Here is a 26,667-nt window from a genome sequence, read left to right on the forward strand (position 1 = left end):
AACTCCTATTTTGGATATTAACTCCTTACTGGATATATGATTTGCAAATATATTCTCCCATTCAGTATGTTTCTCCTTGTTTTGTTGATGATTTCCTTTGCTGTGCAGAAGCTTTTTAGTCTGATGTAGCTCTACTGTTTAGTTTTGTTTCCCTTGTCTAAGGAGATATATCCAGAAAGATACTACTAAGACCGCTGTCAAAGAGCATACTGCCTATACTTTCTCCTAGGAGTTTGTTTCAGATCTTACAGACAAGTATTTAATCCATTTTGAGTTGATATTTGCATATGGTGTGAGACACTGGACAAGTTTCATTTTTTTTTTCCATGCGGCTATCCGGTTTTCCCAACGACATTTATTAAAGAGATTCTCTCTCTCTCTCCCTCTTTTTTTTTTTTTTCTCCTGCTTTTTAGGGCTGTACCTGTGGCATATGGAAGTTCCCAGCTAGAGGTCGAATTGGAGCTGCAGCTGCCAGCCTACGCCACAGCTATAGCCACTCAGGATCCAAGCCACATCTGCAACCTACACCACAGCTCATGGCAATGCTGGATGCTTAATCCACTGAGTGAAGCCAGGGATAGAACCTCCACCTTCATGAATACTAGCCAGGTTTGTTATCACTGAGCCACAAGGGAACTCCGGAGACTCTCTTTTCTCCGTTCTATGTTCTTTGTTCCTTTGTCCTTATGTGTTTCTTTGTTCCTCATATGTGAAATATAAAAAAGAAGTTAAAAAAATAAATAAATAAATAAATGGACAAGCCAAACCAAACAAAAACAAACACATAGATACAGAGAACAGGTAGAGAGAAGGAGTAGGTGGGAGGGCAAAACAGATAAAGGGATATGGTGATGGATGGGAGCTAAATTTTTGGTGGTGAGCACACCATAGTGTATACAGAAGTAGAAATATAATGTACACATGAAATGCATACAATGTTATAAACCAGTATTACCTCAAAATATTTTTAAAGCAAAGAAAGTATGTTACTAAAATTGACACAAAATAATAAATATAAAGAGATTAATATCACAAAAAAATAGAAAAGATCTATTGGCCTCATCTCCCAAAACTCCAATCATTTAAAAGAGAACAACCCACTTGTTTTAATTGATGAATTCTATCAAACTTTTAAAGAATTCTTATACTTTTCAAACTGTCCCAGGGCATAGAAAAGGAAGGAAAACTTGGCAAATCCTTTTTTTTTTTTTTTTTGCTTTTTAGTGCCATACTTGCAGCATATGAAGATCCAGGCTAGGGGTCAAATCGGAGCCACAGCAACTTGGGATCTGAGCAGAATCTGTGACCTATACCACAGCTCAGGGAAACACCTGATCCCCAACCCACTAGGCGAGGCCTGGGACCAAACCCAAATCCTTGTGGATACTAGTCAGATTGTTTCTGCTGCACCACAGGGAAACTCCCCAAATCATAACAGAAACAAAACCTTGATTCAAAATCTGACAAAGATGGAGTTCCCATTGTGGCTTTGCAGTAACAAACCCAATTAGTATCCATGAGGGCATGGGTTCAATCCCTGGCCCCACTCAGTGGGTTACGGATTCGGCATTACCATAAGCTGTGGTGTAAGTCCCAGACATGGCTCAGATCCCACGTTGCTGTGGCTGTGATGTAGGCTGACAGCTAAAGCTCCGATCTGACCCCTAGCCTGGGAACTTCCATATGCCAGAGGTTCGCCCCTAAAAAGCTCAAAAAAAAAATGTGTGTATGTGTGTGTGTGTGACAAAGATTTCTTACTTCCCCCCCAATCAAAAAAAAAAAAAAATGAAGACGACTTCCAAAGGTCATTAATTGTCATAATTGTCATGCACACTTTAGAGAAGAATGAGGTCACGGTTTTGGGAGAGAATGTCTGAGCCTGGGAATGCCTTTCAGATTCTCTCTCAGAGACAGGAGCTACCTCTGTTAATGTTTCCCCTCCCTGTGCCTTTGAGACAAATCTCACTTGACTCATTTCTGAAAGCTGGGCACCTGTCCTAATCTTAAAGACATTAGGAGCAAGAGCCAACATGCTCTTCCTCTCAACAATCTGTGCCAGGGCTTCACTTGATGTCATTAATCCCAACCTGTTTTCCCAGTGCTGCACATCAGTCTGTTGCCTTCTGATCTGCATTCTCTCTCTCTCTCTCTCTCTCTCTCTCTCTCTCTCTCTCTCTCTCTCTCTCTCTCTCACACACACACACACACACACACACACACAAGCTGATGTCTTCCTCATCTCTATCCTTTAAATGGATAGACTCAATATCAGATTATGGATGTGGATCAAAGAATCTGAGTAGGAAACTTAAGAATTTTAAATAGTAAACTCTAAATGTTTGCCTATTATCTATTTTGATGAGTCTATGACCATGTGGGGCTGGACCAAGAGAGTAAAGTTACTCTAACACAGTAAAACTAACAGACCTGAAAAGATCAGAAAATAATTATGAAAATAGTAGTCCTAGACCCCAAGTCTTTCCTTCCTGGAATGCAAGATACAAAAAGCTGGTTAGTACATAAGCTCTAAATATTATTTTCTAGGTTGCTTAGAAACTAGAAATTAGAAACTAGAACCTAATATGTAGAAAACAGTAGCAATGAATATGTTGCTATTAAACTGTAAATATGACAAATGACAGGAAAAAAAGTATGCTTTGTGATTTCCAGAAATTCCCAAACTCTGAGAGCATCCAAAACTATCAAAAATGACCCAGAGTGAAATATGTCTCAGGAACATGAAACTATAAATGTTTTCATTTATAACTTAATTTAGTATTCTTAGAACTGTCATCCATTTAACTAAAACTATGTATGAAAATCCACTGCCATGAAAAGGAAAAATGATCTTTCAATTCAAAAAATTTAGTCAGAAACAAAGAACTGTATCTCCTAGAAAGACAAGTCCTGACTGAAAATGTTTGAAAGACAAACAACCCCATCCAAAAATGGGCAGAAGATCTAAACAGACAGTTCTCCAAAGAAGACATACAGATGGCCAAAAAACACATGAAAAGATGTTCAACATCACTAATCATTAGAGAAATGCAAATCAAAACCACCATGAGGTACCACCTTACACCAGCCAGAATGGCCATCATCACAAAGTCTACAAACAATAAGTGCTAGAGAGGGTGTGGAGAAAAAGGAACCCTTGTACACTGTCCGTGGGATTGTAAATTGGTGCAACCACTGTGGAAAGCAGTATGGAGATGCCTCAGAAAACTAAACATAGAACTACTATTTGATCCAGCCATCCCACTCCTGGACATCTATCCAAAGAAAACCACGACTCGCAAAGACACATGTACTCCAATGTTCACTGCAACACTATTTGCAATAGCCAAGACATGGGAACAACCTAAATGTCCATCGACAGAGGAGTGGATCAAGAAGAGGTGGTACATATACACAATGGAATATTACTCATCCATTAAAAAGAACGAAATACTGGCATTTTTAGCAACATGGATGGACCTACAAAGGATCATGCTAAGTGAAGTCAGCTATACAATGAGACACCAACATCCAATGCTTTCACTGACATGTGGAATCTGAAAAAAGGACAGACTGAACTTCTTTGCAGAACAGATGCTGACTCACAGACATTGAAAAACTTATGGTCTCTGGAGGAGACAGTTTGGGGGGTTAGGGGATGTGCTTGGGCTGTGGGATGGAAATCCTATGAAATAAGATTGTTATGATCATTATATAACTACAGATGTGATAAATTCATTTGAGTAATAAAAAAAAGAAAGAAAATGTTTGAAAGGCTTAAAGCTGATGATTTTTCAATTATTTGAACAGGAGGTAAAGTCAAAATAGGTAATGTGTTGCCTTGGGTTTAGAAATTGAAGTTCTCTTACTCAGTATATTGGGAAAAAAAGCAGAAAGTCACTCTGATTCTTTACCATTTATTAAAAACCTTCTAAAGCAAAAATTGCATGGAGTAGAACATTAAATAATTTCTAAAAGGCTCTTGCTTTTTAAGGAAACAAGGAAAGCTGGATTGAGAAAGGTAACTCAATTTATTTCATATCAACATTAAATCCATCATCACCTCCAAATATTCTAAGTACAGAAGATGACAACCGAATTTTACTACACAGCCCTGCTATGAACCGAACTGCATCTCTCAAAATTTAATATGCTAAAGCCCTAAACCCAATGGGATATTTTGAAACAGACCTTTGGGAGGCAATTAGATTCAGATGAGGGGATGAGAGTGGGGTCCTCGTGATGAGATTAATACCCTTATTAGAAGAGACCAGAAATATTTCTCTCTTTATATCTCATTCTCTCACATACACATACACGCACATTCATACACACAGGTACAAATTACCCAAGGGTTGTTTAGCTAGAGCAGCTAGAATTATGACCCTCTATAAAGCTATACATGCTAGAAAAGTCTATCATTAGAAAAGCAGTGATAGAAGTTTGCTGGTGGTGCAGTAGGTTAAAGATCCAGTATTGTCACTGCTGTGGCTCACGTTACTGCTCTGGTGCAGATTTAATATCTGTCCTGGGAACTTCCACATGCCACAGTGAAGCCACACCAAAAAAAAAAAAAAGGAGTAGTGATATAGTACAGATACCATTAGCAACAGTCCAAAAGCATAATATTGAAATGTCATCTAGAAATGATGTTGAGGAACAGAAACTTTTTAAATACCCATGTAACTGGCTCGTAGAGGGCCAAAGAAAATAGCTTCTGGGAACTTTTTTTGGCAATGGGAGCTACCCTTGTCCTGACATTTGTTTTGGAGACTGGTGGAAAGAAAAAAGAAGAGAAATATATTATTATCCTAAAAAAATTAAATACTGAAATAGAGACCAATTATAGCTCCTTAAGGGAGAAGAAACATGCACACCACTTCCTCCCCTACCATGGCCACACTCAGAATTGAAGGTGGCATCACAAATGGTCATTGGGCTTAGTGTTTTGAGGAGGGGGTGGACAGGAAACCAAGCAGGGGCACTGACAGTTCTGAGCACAGAGCCTGTCGTGTTAGACAGTGATGAGGCTGTCGTTATCAGGCACCTTCTTCTGCCCTTTCCTTAAAATAAGAGAGACATGGAAAAACTAGAGCGCACATGCTTCATTTCTGAAAGGAAGCAAAAGCACCAATAACACTTTCTCTCACTTTTAAAAGTTCTACTTCTGCTAAGAACATGCAGAAACAACAGCTCACAGTTGTCTAGTTCACACAACAGTAGGACTGTGCCGAAGTAGGTGATATGTTGGCTTGAATAGTGTCCCCCAGATTTCCCGGCCACCTAGACCTCAGAACCTGACCTTATTTGGAAGTGGGTTTTATTCAGACACAACCAGCTAAGATGAGGTCATTCTGGAGGGTGGACTCTAAGTCCTCATAAGTAGGGCAGATAAAACATAGAGAAACCCAGGAAGAAGGCCATGTAAAGATGACAGACATTGGAGGCGTTCCCGCCGTGGCTCCGTGAAAACTCAAATAGCATCCATGAAAATGTGGGTTCAATCCCTGGCCTCACTCAGTGGGTTAAAGATCCAGCGTTGCCTTGAGCTGTGGTGTATCCCAGATGCAGCTCAGATCCCGCAGTGCTGTGGCTCGGGCATAGGCGGCAGCTACAGCTCCATTTAGACCCCTAGCCTGGGAACCTCCATATGCCGCAGATGCGGCCCTAAAAAGACAAAAAAAAAAAAAAAGACAGACATTGAAATGATGCAGGTACAAGCCAAGGGACTCCCAGGACAGCCCACAACCACCAGAAGCTAGAAGGGAGGCATGGAAAGAGTTAAGAAGGAACCAAGTCAGTCAACACCTTCATTGCAGACTTTTAGCCTCCAGAACTCTGAGAGAATAAGTTTTTGCTCTTTAAACCACTAAGTTTGTGGTAATTTGTTATGGCAGACCTAGGAAGCTATACAAGTAAAAATGGGCAAGGACATAAATAAATTTTTTAAAAAACAGATGTGCTTCCATTAGGGGAGCAAGGAGCAGAATACTCTGAAAAGTCCAGCATAAAATGTAATATGCCACAGCGATCTTCCTCATCAGATCTGAACCCAAGGTCACCAGGGTCTACAGATAGAGCAAGGAAGCAAAAGTAATCTGTATGTTTACCTTTGGGTACTTAGAACCCCCAGTTACTGTGGGAAGCTCTTTTAATGTGATTTTCATAAGTATCTGTGCTAGGAGAAAAGATGAAGTGACAGTTGAATAGAAACTTAGGGGTTTTGCAGATTCTTCTGAATACCAGTTTGGACACTGCCTGAAGGCTATGTTATCGTGGAAGAGCTGGGGGTTTACCTATGATTACTACTCATTCCTCCATCCAGCACAAATCATGGGAATAGGGGTGTCACACCCCTCATCTATTAGTTCCTGGGGGAAGAGAGATCAGTAGCATACTTAAGGAAGAAAATAATGACTTTCTATCCCCTCCCCCCAAAAAAATCACAAGGAGTTCCCTGGTGGCATAATAGTCAGGAATCAGTGCTTTCACCACCATGGCCCAGGTTCAATCCCTGGTCTGGGAACTGACATCCCCCATCAAGCCACTGCACATGGTGACAAAAAAAAAAAAAAAATCACAAGGTTACAGGACATAAGACTATTGCTACAGGTATGGTATAAAAGGTTACATGAGGGAGTTCTCTTATGGTACCAGCAGGTTAAGGATCCAGCATTGTCACTGTAGTGGCTAGGAGCACTTCTAGGGTTAGATCCCTGGCCTGGGAACTTCCACTAGCCATAAGTGCAGCCAAATAAAACAAACAAAAACCCCAAAAAGTTACATGAACAACACCATGTTTCATAAATTACAAAGCAAATCTGTGCCTTTGTCTTTATTTCTCTTTCCCAAAAGCCTTTGGTCTACTGAAATTCTCTTTGCCAAGTGCTTTTCAAGTTTCCCGAAAATAGCTTTTGGTAAATAGCCCATTATCCCAACATAGTTTAGCATTCACAGTGAAAAATGAATCTAATACTTCTAACTTTTGGTAAGTCAAGTTTCAATTACCTGGTAACCAAGTAGTCTGTTAAACAGAGCCGGAGAGAAAAAGTTTTAAACCCATTTTCCAGGGACACTCAACTGATTCTTAAGTTTTGTATTTAAAATGGTATCAATGAAATTATCCAATGAAGACTGAGATTTTCCCCTTCGTTTCTCAGGAAAGGTCAAACATAAAAATCTGGACTAAGAAATCAGTATGGAGGAGAAAGTAGAATCATTAATATTTACTTAACAGAGTCAAGACTACATACAAGACATTCATTCAAAACATGTGAATCTAGTCTCTGCACTTTCAATATTGATTACCTCTGGGAAATAGAGTAGGGACACAGGAAAGAAAAATTTTGACTGTTGCTTCATAGGTGGTAGAATATTTTTTGTCCTTTAATGAGTTGATGATACTTCCCTAATTTTGAAAAATGTAATTGTTTTATGCTGAGGAGGACTACGGGAGGAACAAAGTGTTAGCCTCTGCCATATGCCTCTTTCAAAAGCAAAACAGAAGTGGTAACCAAAACAGCCACTTTAGAAAGATGGTTGGACAGGCCTTGTTTACTATAGGGAGTGTACCTATGCCCAGATGGACATTAATCCCTAACCCCCTGTGATTCAGTCTACAGGAAGAAAAGGGCAAAGAAACTATGAACTTACAGGACATTTCCACCCCTAAGGCCCCTATTAGACAAAGACTGATAGAGGTAATTGAGAAAGGCCAATAGGAGAAAACCACATCTTTCTGGACCCCACATTGGTACTCCCCCCCCCATCTTTAAGGAATAAAAAACCATATAGAACAATAGAGAGTGGGGGCTCTTCTCCCCACTCCCAGCAGCCCTGGGAGCTATTTGCTTTCCTGTAATAAAGACTTTGCTTGTTTGCAAACAAAAAAAAAAAAAAAAAAGATATAGTACTAGTATAGTTGAAGCAAAAGAAGAAACAGGTCACTGAAAATGCACAGGCATATTTAAAGCAACCTTATTCATAATAGCCCACATCAGGAAACAATACAATGTCCTTCCACATTAGGATGGAAAAATAAAGGTTAGTTCCCTTTGAATGATGATATTTACTGAGAACAGACCTCATGTAATCTTCTGGGTGCTGGAAATACTCTAATTTTATCTGGATTGTAGTTAAAGAGTGTTTATATATGTAAAATTCATGGAGCACTTAGGGTGAGTATACTTTATTGTATATGTGATATAACTCAATAAAAAAGGAAAAAAAGAAAAAAGAAAAGAAAGGTAGTACCGTATTTATTGTATAAACACACTCTAGGATCTTTTGTGGAGTTTTCTGGCCATGCCCACAGCACGTGGAATGTATCCACACCACATCAGTGACCCAAGCCACTACAATGATGCTGCTGAATCCTTAACCTGCTGCGCCACAAGAAAACTCCTGTGTTGTTTAGTAAACTCTGGAGCCTACCAACTAATAGCCTGGAGGATGGTAGCAAGACTCTCCTTGGCTACATCCAGGCCTCACCTCTAGGTGGAATCAGAGGAGCAGTTGCAGCCCAAACCCTCCCTGGATAAATTCAAAGCCCACAATCAACCTTCCCCTCCTACCTGGCCACACCCTCCTGCTCTGCCCTCCAGAGATCATCTTCCAGAGGAGGAAGCAGCAACTACAACTGACCCTTGAGGGGTCAGAGGCCCCGACCCCTCCCTCCTCAGAAACAAAGGAATTGATAAATTACTGACCCAAAGGCAGAAAGACAGAATCAGGGGAAAAAAAAAAAAAAAAACCCTAGTTCTTTTGCTTCTACACAAAGGGATCTGTAATGGAACACAAACTTACCCCCATACTTATTTTAAAAATCTATAAAATGAAAAAAACAAGTACTATATTTACTGGGGGAAAAATGCACATATAAGTGGACCTGTGCAGTTCAAACCTGCTTTGTGCAAGGGTCAACAGCATTTTTTTTTTCTTGGCTGTGCCACAGCTTGCAAGAGTTTCTTGGGCCAGGAATTGAACCTGAACCGCTGCAGTGACAATGCTGAATCCTTAACCCACTGCATCACAAGGGAACTCCCAAGGATCAACTGTATTTCTAATACTGATCCAGATACAAATTCTTATCCAGGAAAAAAACCTTTGAAGAATCCCATAGAATCACTGTTTAGTTTATGTTGTACAAGAGCGTAATCTCAACAACCTCCCTACTTCCTCAACTCCAGGCCTGACGATGCCCCTCTCAGAGCTCATTCAGTCCAAAGGTGGGAAGTGCAGGTAAGAAAGGAAGACGCAGCCCCTCAATGCTTCCATTTTATGGGCCCTACATTCCATGAGGTGACGTTCACACCCCTTAGGAGTGGAACAGGATGGTCTATTCATGGCACAGTCTCTCCAATACTTGTTCCTGCTTTCTCCAAGGTGTACTCTTCTCTCTGTTTTAAAGCTTAGCCTCTTTGGGATATTTCTAGAATTCCTCCTTCAGGACTGTTGTGAAGGAACAGAGAGGAATATAGAAATAATAATGAGGCTAGAACAGCTCCAGATCACCAAAATACTGCCCAAGTAACAGCTTTAAAAAAAGAAAACTGGAGTTCCTGTTGTGGCTCAGCAGGAACAAACCCAACTAGTATCCATGAGGACTCAGGTTCAATCTCTGCCTGGCTCAGTGGGTTAAAGGATCCAACATTGTCATAATCTCTGGTGTAGGTTGCATATGTGATGTGTGGCTTGGATCCCACATTGCTGCAACTGTGGTGTAGGCCAGCAGCTGTGGCTCTGATTCAACCCCTAGCCTGGGAACTTCCATTTGCCTCAGGTGCAGCCCTAAAAAGACAAAAAAAAAAGAGAGAGAGAGAGAAAAGAAATTGTCATAGTTTCCTGGTGGTTCACCAGGTTAAGGATCCAGCATTGTCACTGCTATGGCATGGGTTTGATCCCTGGTCTGGGAACTTTGGAATACCATGGATGCCCCCCCCCCAAAAAGAGTAAATTGTTGACCTATTAATTTGAAGTTTATGGCCCTGCTACTCTCAGAAAACATGATTTTTTAAATGTAATTTGCTAGAGAAATGATAGCATTAAGTTTCTCAAAATGTAGATTACAAACAAACCTACCATCCTGCTTTGATCACTGATGTAATGTCCAATTGAGTCCTAACTCTACAAGGAGCATCAAAAAATAATAATATCTTAATGTAAATACAGTTTGGGGGGCTTTCAAAAACATAGCAGCTAAGGACAAGTTCAAGAACTAGGAGTAGGCCATGACCCAAATGTAGGAACATTTGTTACCACCTTTTTCTAGATGATCACCCTCAACTTGGGAAACACTAGCCTTCAGCCACTCCAGTCACTTTTCCATTACTTCCCCTCTCCCCAGGTTTGCTCCTTATAATCATTCCTTTAGACACAACATTACTTTTACTGTCTCTGTGTTCTCAAGGCCTAGCCTGGCTTTTTTATGTTAAGGGGTGGCCTTAACATGAAACATTTTATTCCTCGTCTAGGTCTCACCTGCTACCACAGTACATGGACCATGCAGTTTGGATGAACCCTAGTTGGTGACTATCTGTTTAGCTGTAGAAAAGCTATTTAACCCCTCTATGCCTTAGTTAACTCATCTAAAAAGCTGAGGATAAGATGAAGATATATAGTAAGATTTAGATTTAGAATTACTATAAGATGTCACATCAATTCATTTAATCCTCACTACAGCCCTATGAAGTAGGTATTATCTATCAGTCCTATTTTACAGATGGGGAGACACTGAGAGGATAAGCAACCTGCCCAAAGCTACAAAATGGCAGCCTGAGACCAGGGGCCTACGGCTGAGGTGTATGGCTCCTGAGTATAAACTTTCTCTCTGCTCTATTCCCTCATATATTTGTTTAGTTCATATTATTTTTACTGCTTGGGCATTTAGAGTAGTGGTCAGATTGCAACTGAAATGATATTCATAAGATTATGTCGACATAGAAAGAAGAGTGATAGAAGCCTCTGATCATCATGGGAGCAATTCATTCATTGGAACACGCATTCAATAAATACATGAGGGCTTGCCACTGTTCTAGAGGGTGAATATGCAGCTATGAATGAAAATTTTATGGTTTTACCTCTGCACTTTTTCCACATGCCGCTCCTTTTGCCAAGAAGGTATATGCATACACACCACTCCCCCCCAACTCCACCCCAACACTGTAGTCTGGTCAATCTGATAGGGATGGAGTAGGCACAGTAGTTGTAGAAGTCCTAATAGAGGGCCATATTTAAAGAGGGAAGCTTAGGGGACATTGGGAAATCACTCTAAGTGATTAAATTGCTCAAGAAAACCATCAGCACAAGGCAGGCTTGCTTGATTAGTGGAGCCCTGAAAATTGCCTCAGGTCCTTGGGTAGGGGAAGGGATTAGGCCTGCATTGATATTCAGACCAAGGGCAAGAGTTTGAGGATCACCTTTCTGCAGATACTAAGGAGGAGCTACCACTCCCAGAAAGGAAGAGGTGGGCTTTTCCAACCCCACTCCCCTTGGATGATAAAACTGTAGCCCACCGGAGGATCCTGGGGCAGGGCTTCCATGCCTGCCCTATCTTAATAAATCTACTTCTTGCCTATCACTTTGTCTCTTGCTGAAATGCTTAATTCCTTCTGCACGGAGACATGAAGAACCTAACCTCAGTGAGTCCAGACACAGGGTGAGTGATTCTAATTTAAAACCGTGGGTTCAAGACCCCTGTGTTCTGGCTAGGTTCAGGCCATTAGTGCTGTCAGTTTCAAATCCTCACTTTTTCCACTCAGTAGGAAACAGAGCTACTGCTCAGTCTATTCTGGATTCCTACCTTTTGCACACATCTCAGATTCCCTAATTAAACTCAAGTAGAAACAAAAGGATAAAAGAAGAACATTTTTAAAAAGAAGAAAGAAAAAAAATAAAGGATGCATTTGGGGAGGCACCAAAGGAAAGAAACCAAAAATAAAAATTAGAGATAAAAGAGAGTATTGAAGAGTGAAAAAGATGAGACCACAAGGCAGTGTAATAACATTTTTAGTCCATGGACTTTTACACTAGAATAATAATAGGCTTATCTCCTTAGGGATTACAAGGGAGGAAATGCTTTTCAATGAAAGTGGTAGAGACAGAGTCAGCTAGCTTTTATTGGACACTTACCATAGGCAGGCATAATTACTACTATCAAGGGGCTTACAATTTAATGGGAAAGACAGCTGTGCATAAAAAGATGACTCTAATCAATTTAATGGAACAGATTACAAGAGCAATGAATTCAGAGAAGGAAGAGATTTCAATGAACTGATGAGCTGAGATAGAAAGGAAATACTTCACTAAAGAGATAAAATGCTAGAGTCTTATCAATGAAAGACAGAAAGGACTCAGGCAAAGGGAAAAGCAGTAGAAAATAGCACAAAACAAGATTGTAACATCTGAAAATTGCATTGTTGGAGGCTCCTCCCTAAAGCCAACTTCTCCACTTCCCCACCAGAAAATGTGCCAGCTTCAGCAAATCTCTCTCTCCATTTTTTTTTTCTCTCCACTTTCCACTGGATAATTCCATCAACATTGTTTTTCTATCAGTTAAAGCACAAAACCAAAACTACTTCTGCTCTAGCTATTGCTCATTTCTCTTTTTATTTTTTTCTTCCAGTTTTATTGAGATATAATTGACATACAGCACTGTGTAAGTTTAAGGTGTACAGCATAATGATGTGACTTAAATACATCATGAAACAATTGCCACAAGTTTAGTGAATTTCCATCATCTCAAATATGTACAAAATTTAAGAAACAGCAAAAAAAAAAAAACTGCTTGTGATGAGAACACTTGGGATTTACTCTCTTAACAACTTTCATACATAACACTTAGCAGTGTTAACTATACTTACCATGTTGGACACTATATCCCTACTACTTATAACTGGAGGTTTGTGTGGTATCGTTTGACCACCTTCATCCAAGTCCCCTCTCCTCTCTGATCACAATCTGATCTCTTTTTCGATGACTTTGCTTTTGAAGAATAATTGACCTACAACACTACAATAGTTCCTGGTACACAACATAATGAGTGGATATTTGTATATATTTCAAAATGATCACCAAGATAAGTCTAGTAAATATTAGTCCCCATATAAAGATATTACATAGTTACTGGTTATATTCTTCACTCCACTGAATGTTTCATACCTGTGACTCATTTATTTTATAACTGAAAGTCTGTACTTTTTAATTTTTCTCACTTATTTCTGTCCTCCCTTTTTCCTTTTTTTTTCCTCTTTTCTTTTTTTTTTTTTTTTTTTTTTTCTTTTTTCTTTTTAGGGCCGCACCCATGGAACATGGGAGTTCCCAGGCTAGGGGCTGAATCAGAGCTGTAACTGCCGGCCACAGCCACAGCCACAGCAACACAGGATCCAAGCCGCTTCTGTGCCCTATGCCACAGCTCAAGGCAACGCCCTATTCTTAACCCACTGAGTAAGGCCAGAGATGGAACCCGCATCCTCATGGATACTAGTCAGATTCGTTACCACTAAGCCACAATGGGAACTTCTTCCTTTTTTTTTTTTTCATGGGAATGCTTTTTGAAGTCTATACTTTGTCTCCTATTCCCTCCTCACATTCTCTCTAGATACCACTACAACCAGGCCCTCCCCTCACCAAACTGCTCCAATCAGGCTTTCAGGGACATTCGCATGGCTAAATTCAGAGGTCAATTCTCAGGCCGCATCTCATTTATTTGACTCATTTGATGCCTCTCTCCAAGAACTGTGGTCTGATGTGACTCCTAGGACACCAAGCTCCACCCTCTTGGTGATCTCATTGAGTCTCACGTTTAAATATCATTTATATGCTAATGACACCCATGTTATCCTCTCTGCTTTAATTCTTCATTTGTATATCCAACTGCCTGATACCTCTCTGTAGATGTTCAAAGGCATCTCAAATATAACATATCCAGACTTACATTTCTAATGTTCCTTCCTCTCTTCCCTTAATTCTACTTGTTTTACAGTGTTCCTATTGTTACCCTTGATAAATGGCAGCTCTTCTTCAAGCCAAAAATCTTAGGATCATCATTGAACTCATCTTTTTCTCACCCTACATCCAGTTCAGTAAATCACAATAGCACAGCCTTCAGATACATCCATAATTTGGAGCTCCTTTCAACACCTCCTCCTATCCGATTTCAAGTCACTATCGTCTCTTACTTGAATTATTACAAACCTGCTAGTTGATCCCTGTTTCCACTCCTCCAGTCTCTTCTCACACAGTAACCGGAACATCCACATAAAATGCCACTCAGACCTGGGCACATCTCCACACAAAGGCCTCCAGTGCCTTCCCATCTCACTCACAGGGAAGGGCCAACATCCTTTCTCTGACCTACCTCACAGGGTCCACTCTGCCTGCTTTAATTCTCTGACCTAGTCTAATGCACTCAGATTTATTCCCTCGATGCCAACTATTCTGGCTTCTTCTCATTCTGAGGGCACAGGGGCACGTTCTTGCTATTAAGCTTTGGGCTTACTGTTTATTCCCTCTGCTTAGAACATGCTTCTGTCTTTGACACAGCCACATGGTTCAATTCCTCACTCTCTTCAGGGCTCTGCTCTTATGCCACTTTCTTAGAAAGGACTTTCTTGACCACTTGATACAAAATTTTGAACTCCAAGTTCCCATTGTGGCTCAGTGGTAACAAACCCTACTAGTATCCATGAGAACTCAGCTTCAATCCCTGGCCTCGCTCAGTGGGTTAAGGATTCGGTGTTGCCATGAGCTATGGAGTAGGTTGCAGGTGCGGCTCGGATCCTGTGTTGCTGTGGCTGTGGCTGTTCCTGTGGCTGTGGCTGGCAGCTACAGCTCTGATTAGACCCCTAGCTTGGGAACTTCCTTATGCCTCGGGTGTGGCCCTAGAAAGACAAAAAAAAAATTAAATTTTGAATTCTTCCCCAAACTTCCTAACCTCCTTAGCTCTTTCTTGTTTCCCTTCACATTTATTAGTTAACATACAATAAAATTTACTTGTTTATATTATTATCAATCCCATTAAAATCTAAGCTCCTTGATGGCAAGGCTTTACTGCTGTGTCCTCAAGTATTTTTAAAAGTAACGCTGTTTTCTGAATGAATGAAAGACGGCAAAATTTTCACTGCAGTATTCATATTAAATAAAACTTCTATTCAAGAATAAATTGTTTTGGAGCTCCCGTCGTGGCACAGTGGTTAGCGAATCCGACTAGGAACCATGAGGTTGCGGGTTTGATCCCTGGCCTTGCTCAGTGGGTTAAGGATCCAGTGTTGCCATGAGCTGTGGTGTGGACTGCGGACACGGCTCGGATCCCGCATTGCTGTGGCTCTGAGGTAGGCCGGCAGCTACAGCTCCGATTAGACCCCTGGCCTGGGAACCACAATATGCGGCAGGAGCAGCCCCAGAAAGGCAAAAAGACAAAAAAAAAAAAAAAAAAGAATACATTGTTTCAGGAGTTCCCATCGTGGCTCAGTGGAAATGAATCTGACTACTATCCATGAGAACACAGGTTCAATCCTTAGCCTGCTCTGGGGGTTAATAATCTGGCATTGCCATGAGCTGCAGTGCAGGTCGAAGACGCAGCTCTGATCTGGCATTGCTGTTGTTGTGGCATGGGCCGTTGGCTACAGCTCTGATTCAACCCCTAGCCTGGAAACTTTCATATACCACAGGTGCATCCCTAAAAAGACAAAAAAAAAAAAAAAAAAAAAAAAAGACCATCCACAATATGGGATAAAATCTTTGCAAATGATTCAACTGACAAGGGATCAATCTCCAAAATTTATAAACAACTTCTGCAGCTCCATACCAAAAAAAAAACAAGTAACCCCATCAAAAAATGGGCAGAAGATCTAAACAGACAGTTCTCCAAAGAAGACATACAGATGGCCAAAAAACATATGAAAAGATGTTCAACATCACTAATCATTAGAGAAATGCAAATCAAAACCACCATGAGGTACCACCTTACACCAGCCAGAATGGCCATCATCACAAAGTCTACAAACAATAAGTGCTAGAGAGGGTGTGGAGAAAAAGGAACCCTAGTACACTGTCAGTGGGATTGTAAATTGGTGCAACCACTGTGGAAAGCAGTATGGAGATGCCTCAGAAAACTAAACATAGAACTACTATTTGATCCAGCCATCCCACTCCTGGACATCTATCCAGAGAAAACCATGACTCACAAAGACACATGTACTCCAATGTTCACTGCAACACTATTTGCAATAGCCAAGACATGGGAACAACCTAAATGTCCATCGACAGAGGACTGGATCAAGAAGAGGTGGTACATATACACAATGGAATATTACTCATCCATTAAAAAGAACAAAATATCGGCATTTTTAGCAACATGGATGGACCTACAAAGGATCATGCTAAGTGAAGTCAGCCATACAATGAGACACCAACATCCAATGCTTTCACTGACATGTGGAATCTGAAAAAAGGACAGACGGAACTTCTTTGCAGAACAGATTCTGACTCACAGACATTGAAAAACTTATGGTCTCTGGAGGAGACAGTTTGGGGCGTGGGGGGATGTGCTTGGGTTATGGGATGGAAATCCTGTGAAACTGGATTGTTATGATCATTATACAACTACAGATGTGATAAATTCATTTGAGTAATAAAAAAAAGAATAAATTGTTTCATGTACACTATAAGTCATTTGAAATTTGAGTTTTTTTCCACGTCACAGCTTCAACTGTGAAGACAAATTATAATGCATTTGGCAAACTATAAAAGGAATAACCTAGAGATAACTTTTTTATTAACATATTCTCATTATTGCCTGTCAAAAGTGATGAAATTTTGTGTCATGCATTAAAAAAACAATATTATAAATCTGGAGTTCCCATCATGGCTCAGTAGTTAACGAATCCGACTAGGAACCATGAGGTTTCAGGTTGGATTCCTGGCCTTGCTCAGTGGATTAAGGATCCGGCATTGCCATGAGCTGTGGTATAGGTTACAGAAGCTGCTCGGATCTAGCTTTGCTGTGGCTCTGGCATAGGCCAGCAGCTACAGCTCCGATTAGACCCTAGCCTGGAACCTCCATATGCCAAGGGTGCGGCCCTAAAAAAACAAAGACAAAAAGACAAAAACAAAAACAACAACAAAAACGGTATTAGAAATTTACATTTCAATGGCTTTTGGTAATGTAGAATATATACATACAAACTAACTGGATGTGGAATTCCTGCTGTGGTGCAATGGATTGGTAGCATCTCTGTAGCACTAGGACGCAGGTTCAATCCCGGCCCAGCACAATGGGTTAAAGGATCTGGCATTGCCAGAGCTGTGATATAGGTTGCAACTGTGGTTGGGATTTGACTTTTGGCCTGGGAACTCTATATGCAGTGTGGGGGCCAAAAATGAAAAATAAAAACAAAACAACTAAAAAAAACCCAATCAAAAAATGGGCAGAAGTGGGGGGGAGAGAGTAGGAGGGACTGGGAATTTGGCATTCATGGATGCAAACTACTGCCTTTGGAATGGACAAGCAATAAGTTCCTGCTATATAGCACTGGGAACTATATCTAGTTACTTATGATGATGTGAGAAAAAAATGTATATATGTACATGTGACTGGGTCACCATGCTGTACAGTAGAAAACTGACCGAACACTATAAACCAGCTATAATGGAAAAAAATAAAAATCTTTTTTTGTTGTTTTTTTTTTGTCTTTTCAGGGCTGCACCAGGCTAGGGGTCTAATCGGACTGTAGCCACCAGTCTACACCACAACCACATCAACACAGGATCCGAGCCACATCTGCAACCTACACCACAGCTCACAGCAATGCCGGATCCCAAACCCACTGAGTGAGGCCAGGGATCAAACCCACAATCTCATGGTTCCTAGTCAGATTTGTTTCCACTGGGCCATGACGGGAACTCTAATAAAATCATTTTTTAAAAAATGGGCAAAAGATCTAAATAGACATTTCTCCAAAGATACACAGACAGCCAAAAAACACATGAAAAGATGCTCAGCATCTCTAATTATTAGAGAAATGTAAATCAAAACTACTATGAGATACTACCTTACACCAGCCAGAATGGCCATCATCCAAAAGTCTATAAACAGTAAGTGGTGGAGAGGGTGTGGAAAAAAGAGAACCCTTTTACACTGTTGGTGGGAATGTACATTGGTGCAACCACTATGAAAAACAGGATGGAGGTTCCTCAAAAAACTAAAAATAGAACTATCATACAATCCAGCAATCCCACTCCTGGGCATCTATCCAGAGAAAAACATAATTCCAAAAGACTCATGCACCCCAATGTTCCTTGCAACACTTTTTACAATAGCCAAGACATGGAAACGACCTAAGTGGCCATCAACAGAGGAATGGATAAAGAAGATGTGATACCTGTATACAATGGAATATTACTCAGCCATAAAAACACATGAAATAATACCATTTGCAGCAACACGGATAGACCTAGAAACTATCATACTAAGTGAAGTTAGACAGTGAAAGACAAACATTATATATCAACTATATGTGGAATCTAAAAAAAAAAAAAGTAGGATACAAATGAACTTATTTGCAGAACAGAAACAGAAACAGACTTTGAAAAACTTATGGTTACCAAAGGGAACAGTGGAGGAGGTGGGAGGGATGGACTAGGGGCTTGGGATTGGCATATGCACACTGAGGTATGTGGAACAATATACCTCAGTGGCCAATGGGGACCTGCTGTATAGCACAGAGAATGCTACCCAGTATTCTGTGATAATCTATGTGAGAAAAGAATCCGAGAGAGAATGGATATGCATACATGTACGACCGGGTCACTTTGCTGTACAGCAGAAATTACCACAACCTTATAAATTAACTGTACTTCAATAAAACTTTAAAAAAATAATTGGATGTAAATTTGAAGAATGTTTTAAATCTATTCAAGAAAATAATTCATAGAATAATCCATAACCAAATAATGATACTGTGTTATATCAAATCTAGGGTACCATAAATAATATAGCTCACCATTATATCATCCACCACTAAGAAAGAAAAAAAAAAAAAAAACCACCCATTTAATTTTTAAAAAATGCTATTCTATCAGATTGCTAAATTTTATGCCTATTGAAAGCATTTTTCAGATTTGCTTAGGCACAAATTCTATCAAATAGTATTTTTGTACTTATATAAAAGGGAAAATACCAGTGAAGTAAATTGGCCAAGATATTTCCAGTACTTCACATTCAGAGGCTAACTCATCTGAATCACTTCTCAACTTGGTCTCTCTGTTTTTTCTTTTTTTTTTTTTTTTAGGGCCGCACCCACAGCATATGGAGGTTCCCAGGCGAGGGCTCTAATTGGAGCTATAGCTGCCCGCCTATGCCACAGCCATAGCAACACCAGATCCAAGCCGCGTCTGTGACCTACACCTCAGCTCACGGCAACACAGGACCCCCAACCCACTGGGTGAGGCCAGGGATTGAACCACAAACTCAAGGTTACTAGTCAGATTCATTTCCAATGCACCACCAACAGGAACTCCTTTTTGTTGATTATTTATTTTTTGTTTGTTTTTGTCTTTTTAGGGCCGCATCTGTGGCATATGTTAGTTCACAGGCTAGGGGTGGACTCAGAGCTGCAGTTGCAGCTCTACACCACAGCCACAGCATGCCCAGATCTATGCCACATCTGTGAACTATACTGCAGCTCACAGCAATGCTAGATCCTTAACTCACTGAGTGAGACCAGGGATCAAACCATGTCCTCATGGATACTAGTCATGTTGGTTACCACTGAGCTACAACGGGCTCCTCAACTTGGTTTCTTTGATGCCCATGTTTTTCCATCAATTTTATCCATTTTGCCACCAAAGCCAAAAAAAAAAAAAAAAAAAAAACACTGTGATCTATGGGCACTTTCCTGATCTTACTATAAAGTGTCAGTGTAAGAGTTCCCATCATGGTGCAACAGAAACAAATCTACGATCCATGAGGATGCAGGTTCAATCCCTGCCCTGCTCAGTGGGTTAAGGATCCAGCATTGCCGGAGCTGTGGTATAGGTTGCAGACATGGCTTGTATCCCAAGTTGCTACGGCTGTGGTGTAGGCCAACAGCTACAGCTCAATTTGACCCCTGGCCTGGGAACTTTCATATGCCATGAGTGAGGCCCTAAAAAAGCCAAAAAAAAAAAAAGGTCTTCCAAACCACAAGTAGGAAATACAGTCTTTCTCAACTGTTCCTGAAATGGCCCACTGACTGAAAATTTCAGTTGCAGTTTTGCGGTCATGCCACCAGGAATAATCTAGGACTCCTACGTCTCAGCAGTGGTAACAAGGTCATGTCTGCCTCATAGATGACAGTTATTGTAAGATGCCCTAGATTATGAGATGCACCTCAATTTCAAAAAGTTAAAACATACAAAAATGTGACCCATAACATATGGTAACAAACTTCAATTTACTGTTGTTAGGTATCAGCAGGAAAATCACCTAGTTTGATTTTGGTATGAGTGCACTGTTAACTCTCTGCTAAGTACTGTGACACACAGAATCTATCATTTACTACTCCACAGCATGGAAGGATTTTATTTTAGGTAACAGACCTTTAAACTCGTGTGGATGTTGCTATCAGAGGTTAACATAAGAAAGCTAAGGTCAATAGAAACAGAAGCCCCACTCAGGCTGAACCACATGCAGAGAAAATATAAGTTCAGTCAAGAGGGATGTCATGGGTTAATTTGGTTTGACCACATGTAAATATAAGATTCTATGAATCCTCCAGATTTTTCTACTGGACTAAGTTATAAGAGCAAGTGGCTTAAATAGAGAAATTTAGGAATTCAAATTTTAATATGCTTATGTTAAAGAAAAAAAAATCACATTAGATATCATTATTTAGCACTTATTGAGTTCCTTAGGTCTTATAACAGGTTATGAAATGCAGTGTTAAAGGTAATCCTATAATCCTCAGGAAAAAAAATGTTGGCTTTTTCAATCCTAGCATAAAAAGATGGTGCTGCCTGTATTATAAGTCAATTCAGACTCTTAGAAAACCCATTAAAATAGCTGGATATTATGCTCAAATCTCTTATGGCTCCTTTGGCACAAAACAGAGATTAGAAACCTGACCACAGGGAATGTTTTAGACCTGTGCATGGTTAACTTACTCTTAAATCTGAGATTGCAAGAGTCTTCCCTGAGGAAGAGAGCATTGTATCTTTTTTTCTTTTTCTAGCATAACATTGTAACATAATAATTAATAAACATTTTTATTAAGAAAACAAGAAATCACAGTTAAATAAATCTATCTGATACATAAATGTCTCTTTGAATTCCAAGGAAAGAGAAGAAACTAAAGATAATTGTCAGCATTCTACTAGGCTCTTGGCAGAGCCATCTCATTTAATTCTCATAGTACACTTATGAGGAGGAAGATTTTGGAAACCAACGCTTGGGAAACCTAAATCTGGTGTCTGAGATCATGAGGCTAGTGGAAGCAAGGCTGAGACAAACCCAGGCGGTTTAGCCTTCTCAGTTTACGCTCTTTTACACCCTCACAAGCGGCTAACAGATTATTAGTCTACCAAAACTGATACTTTCTGCCTCCATATAATCCTAGATTTCTCATACAGAAAGATCTGAAAAAGAAGTCAATCCATATTGAGACATAGGTAGAGTTTCTATTTCTATCTACCCACTAATAAACAGTCTCCATACTGAACAGTTTCTAGAAAGTTCTCTGGACACAGGTTACTTTGCTGACACCGCTAATTAGATCCTTTCCCAGGACCCTATCAAAACTCTGGGAACCTTCGACTCCCCCTCTTCACTCTGCCACTCCCCTCTGCCTGCCCCCTCTCCCTACCCCAATGCTGGATAACTGGGAATGGAAAAACCTAATGAAGGAGACAGTGCTCCTGCCCCCTGGTTGTATAGCCTAAAGTCCTGGTGATTTACAATTTTGTTTGTTCCCGGAGAGATTAAGCAGCTTCCTTCAACTTCACCCATAATTATGAGGAACCCTACAAATTCAACTAAAATTCAGGGTGTTTTAACTACAATATACTCTAGCAGGCCCTGTGGCAGCCATGCTTCAACAGAACAAACCCCTAATTCTTTTTCATATGTGATATTCCCCACTTCTTTCTTTGAAAACCTTCTCATTCCATGTATTGAAACAGCAACAAGAAATCTCTTGGCTCTCCTCCTCCCTCCCTGCTACTCTATTTATAGTTCCAAATGTTGCCAGGTGTCAGCCACAAAATTAAAGAGGGACCATTAGTCTCTCCAAGCTGCTGTTGGTACTTAGGGTACATCTAATATTTTACATTAGCAAGTCACCGTGCAGTTGCATTCATGCAACTATTCCAGACATTTTAAAGATGCTGAATGATTTACTCTTTTACAAGCCCCAAACAAAGCCCCTCTCTGTGCTGTGCACATTTAAGCTGCTAATACCAAAAGAATTGAGCCTGGGGGAGTCATGATTCAAGCTGAAACCGTCCATTCAAAGTGCCTGTGCTGGCTGGAGTGTACTCAACTTCACGTTGTGATAAAGCAGATAAGTAGGTATGCTTTAGCACCAAAGAAATGGAGCCAGTGCTTAGGATGGTAATTCTCACGCCTTTAAAAGCAGGCACACATGTTCATAAACAGGTTCAACCCTTTATTTAGAAAACAGGTAAAGTTTTAATTAAGAGATAACTTCTGAAAAAAATAGACTATTTATTACTCTTGCTTAATTAGCTTTATCATGGAAAAAAGCTGGAAACTCATGCCTACTAAATTTCACACCTGCGACAGGAAGTGTCCACCAGTGGGTGTGTGGAGGGACAGGGATCTCATCATGAACAAGCTTATATTTTGGCAAGTGTGTTAGTTAGCACAATGAGGCATATAACTAGGTACTCCATCTCCTCCCAATTCAGCCAATCAGTGGAGGGAAAAAAAAAAAAAAATAGCCAAACCACAAAAAGAAACTATGAGTTTCCCAAAGTATAAATGGTCATGAGGAATTCCCATCATGGCACAGCAGTTATCAAACCCCACTAGGAACCATGATGTTGCGGGCTCAATCCCTGGCCTCGCTCAGTGGGTTAAGGATCCAGTGTTGCCGTGAGCTATGGAGCAGGTCACAGACCTGGCTCAGATCTGGCATTGCTATGGCTCTGGCTGTGGCTCTGGCTATAGCTCCGATTGGACCTTAAGCCTCAGAACCTCCATATGGCATGGGTGCAGCCCTAAAAAGACCAAAATAAATAAATTAAGTTAAATAAAACATTATAAAATTTCTGAAGACCTTTTTTCTTGAACAAAAAAAGGTCTTTCAGACAAAACGTTTTTATAGTCTCAGGCTTTTCAATAGTTGAATTTCCTCATTTTCTGTACAACTGAAACCAGTGTGTAAACACTTCTATTAAAATGCAGATTTGTACTGTTTGAGGATTTTTAAGAGTTTAGGAAAAGTAGGTTTATTTGCAGCTATCTCATATTGATTTTTCTTCATCTTTAGGATTAACTGATTTGCTTCAAATAAGATTTTTGTACTACATGCATCAGACAACGTCGAAACCTCAGTAGAGAACTTAAAGAAATAAAATATATATAGAAAGCATCACAGCAAATAAATATTTATTTGTATCTTAAAGACTTGAAAACATTACAAAGAGATTTCTAAATAGTATAAATGACACACCTGTTTGTGGAAATAAACCAAGACCAACCAAAAGAGAAAAGTTAAAAGCTCAGTTTAGTGAAGGTGCATTGGTTCAAAAACTCGGAAACTTCTGGGTAAAATCTGAAACTGGCCCCCGAACAGGGCAAGGAGAGAAAAAGCAGGCCACTCCAGATCGGTAGTGGCAAGTTTAGTAAGCAATGGAAATAATAATAATGATATTAAGCAATGGAACTTACAAGGATTATAATGGGCTGCCGCAAAGGTAGGTCTCCGTAAACTCCATCAGAATCTTACAAGTTTATACTTAAGTCTAAGTTTATACAGAAGTCTTACCTGGGTTCAGTCATGTCCACAGTCGAAATGGTCTCAACGCCTTGCTCTCTCAGGCTGCCTCCTTGAAAATGGCTCCAGCTGTGGGAGTGATGGGTGGAATACACATTTCAGGGATATGGAAGGGTGAGGAGCCTCAAATTCCTGGACTCCCCAGTCCAGCTCACAGGTCAGTCATTGGTCACATTCCTTCATTCTCTGGATGATCTCCTCCAACACTCCCCCCACCCTCATGCTGGCTCTTAGACTCTCACAGGCCCCTCTCTTCCACAATGTGCCCTGAGCAGTCAGTCAGGGGTTCCACGAGCATGGGAGTGGTTTGTTAGGTGGCTATCTGGCTGCACCAGAAGCAGATAACACCGGAGCAATAGAGGCACAGGCAAGAGAAAACAGATCAAAATAATGATTCCTGGTGCTCAGGTTAAAAAGCCTGAGTTGCCAGCAGCTGTAGCATGGGTTGCGGCTGAAGCTTGACTTCGATCCTGACCTGGAAACTTCCATATGCCCAAGGTGCAGCTAAAAAAAGATTAAAAAAACTACTAATCCTGTAACAAAGCAAGCCCCAGAGTGGGGCTTTTCCAGGGTGGACCCCCATTCATGTCCTCCACCTGTATTTTTATCTATAGAAAAACTAGTCAAGAATCAATTTAATCCGAGAAGTAAGAAAATACAGAGAAAAAAGAAAAGTCAAGCAAGACAGAATAGTGATAGTTTAGCTATTCAACAAATCAAGGACCTTTAGTTAGTTCTTCTTCAAAGACTATAGATAATATGCTAAGCCATGTCCTTGGAGCTGTTTTGTCGAAGCTGAAGCCCCCACCAGGTGGAAGAAGTCAACTGGATACTGCCCACAAGTAGCTAGATCCCAGGCCAGTTGGAACAAGGTTAATGACATTGAATCCCAATTACATCACACCCACCAATAAGGAAAATGTCCATCAGCTGATCACGCCCGCTCCTTGAACCCTGTAAGACTCCTCACTGCCCCTCCAATGGGGAGCACAGTTCTTGAGGCACTAGCCTGCTATGTTCCCCTCTTTGCCTAGCAATTAAAGCTACATTTTTAGTTTCCCCCAACTCCGTCTCCCCATTCTATTTATCATTGGTGTACAGAGGCAGTTAGTATTTCAGCAAAAGTCCTAGGCTGTTCTTCCTCAATGTACTGCTTTAGGGCCTCCCAATTCCCTCACTAGAGTGCTGATGCTACCCATGCAATCCTGACACAGTAGGAAAGGGTAGCTGCCCACATACGTATTAGCTGAATTGACTGCTTTACCAGGCACACATGTGGACCCACTGTAGGAAGGTATTCCCATTTGGGGCCCATCCTGTGACAGAGCAGCAGAAGCCTAAGGTGGAAAACACAGATATTTGGTAGGAATTTACATGGGAAGGTCTTTCTCTGGCATAAAAATTCCACTTGTGTCCCTATCCTTAGATGTAAATATGACTGCAGCTCTAAGAGTCTGACCAGGTCGTGCATCCTATACACGTTGGCCAGGAAAGGCAGCACTGTCAGGCCTGAGGAGATATGCCAGATATGCCAGATGAGGACCCCCACCTTTTTCCTTCTTCAATGATGAGTGATCATCAGCCAAAGTCCTCTGAGCAGCCCCTGGATGCTGCAGTTCTTCTTTCCATCCAGATGGTGACAGTGTTGAGCTGAATAATGACTGCAATTTAAGTGGACAAGTTGCCCCTGGTAGACCCATCTGTAAAGCAAGCATCAGCAGGAATTTCCCCCACTCCCTCCCGAGAGGCTGCAGGGGCCTCCACAGAACAGGGGAGGGGGGCTTCAGAGGATCTACATACCCCAAAAGGCCTTGTAGCACCTGCATTTCTAGAGACAGTGGCTGGTGGACAGGGTCTCCTCTGCTGCAAGTAGGCCACTCAGTCAACATGGGAGTTTGAAACACAGCAGAGGTAGGTCAATGCAACCTATTCTCAGTCTACCCCTTCATAGGAAGGGAAGTTCTTACCATGACAGGCTGCTCCTTCATGAGAGGCTCTACCTGGAGGAGCACTGTGCACACAGCTAGCAGCTGATGCTCTACCAGGTATATAGGGTATCTGTCCCCTTCCAGAACTAGGACCAAAATCCTAGGGGTACTCTCCCCTGTTGTCTCTGCCACAGAACCCAGCCCACACCTTCCAGAGCCACAGACACATCTACCCCAGTGGCATCCCTGCTTGGGAGATACCCAGAGCTTTAGTCTGCTTTGCTAGAGTGTTTGGCTTCTCAAAGGTGGCTTGCTGCTCTGACCCTCAGTCCCATATGTTCTTTACAGGAAGTGTAAAGAGAGTTCCAACAAAGTCTGCACTGTGTCCCACAGCAGAGACAAGTCTTCATACATAAAAAGTTTATCTTTAGTGCAATGAGCCCATTTTACTGATTGCGGAAGAACAGAGATGCAAATCAGGCTACCACCCCATGACATACGGTGGAGTTGGGCAGATAGCCTTGGGGAAGTACTTGAAAAGTCCATTATTGTTCCACCCATGTGAAAATAAATTGATCTTGTGACCTAGCCACCAAGGATATAGTTTTAAAATTTTTGTTAAGTCCAGTATAGTATGATACACTCCTAGGCACTGGCCAAGGTTTCTAAGATGATGACAGCATTAAGCACAGCCACATGGATGAGGGAACTAACCTGTTCAGTTCTCCGTAGTCCACAGTCATCCACC

The 26,667-nt window shown here is 40.9% G+C and overlaps 1 long non-coding RNA gene across 2 annotated transcripts in view; it reads right to left on the minus strand.

Annotated features, from left to right (window-relative positions):
- The window catches only part of LOC110256428, a 273,715-nt gene that overhangs the window by 229,718 nt on the left and 17,330 nt on the right, over positions 1 to 26,667 (minus strand). The window contains exons 1-2 of one of the 2 annotated variants that reach the window (XR_002337920.1): positions 25,541 to 25,689; positions 23,983 to 24,060 (exon numbers count right to left, since the gene is read on the minus strand). This is a non-coding gene — a long non-coding RNA (uncharacterized LOC110256428). Of the gene's footprint in view, positions 1 to 23,982; positions 24,061 to 25,540; positions 25,690 to 26,667 lie in introns of those variants that run through there. The other variant, XR_002337921.1, reaches the window with a different exon arrangement.

Source organism: Sus scrofa, chromosome 13, assembly GCF_000003025.6.
Source record: "Sus scrofa isolate TJ Tabasco breed Duroc chromosome 13, Sscrofa11.1, whole genome shotgun sequence".
NCBI classification, from domain to species: domain Eukaryota; kingdom Metazoa; phylum Chordata; class Mammalia; order Artiodactyla; family Suidae; genus Sus; species Sus scrofa.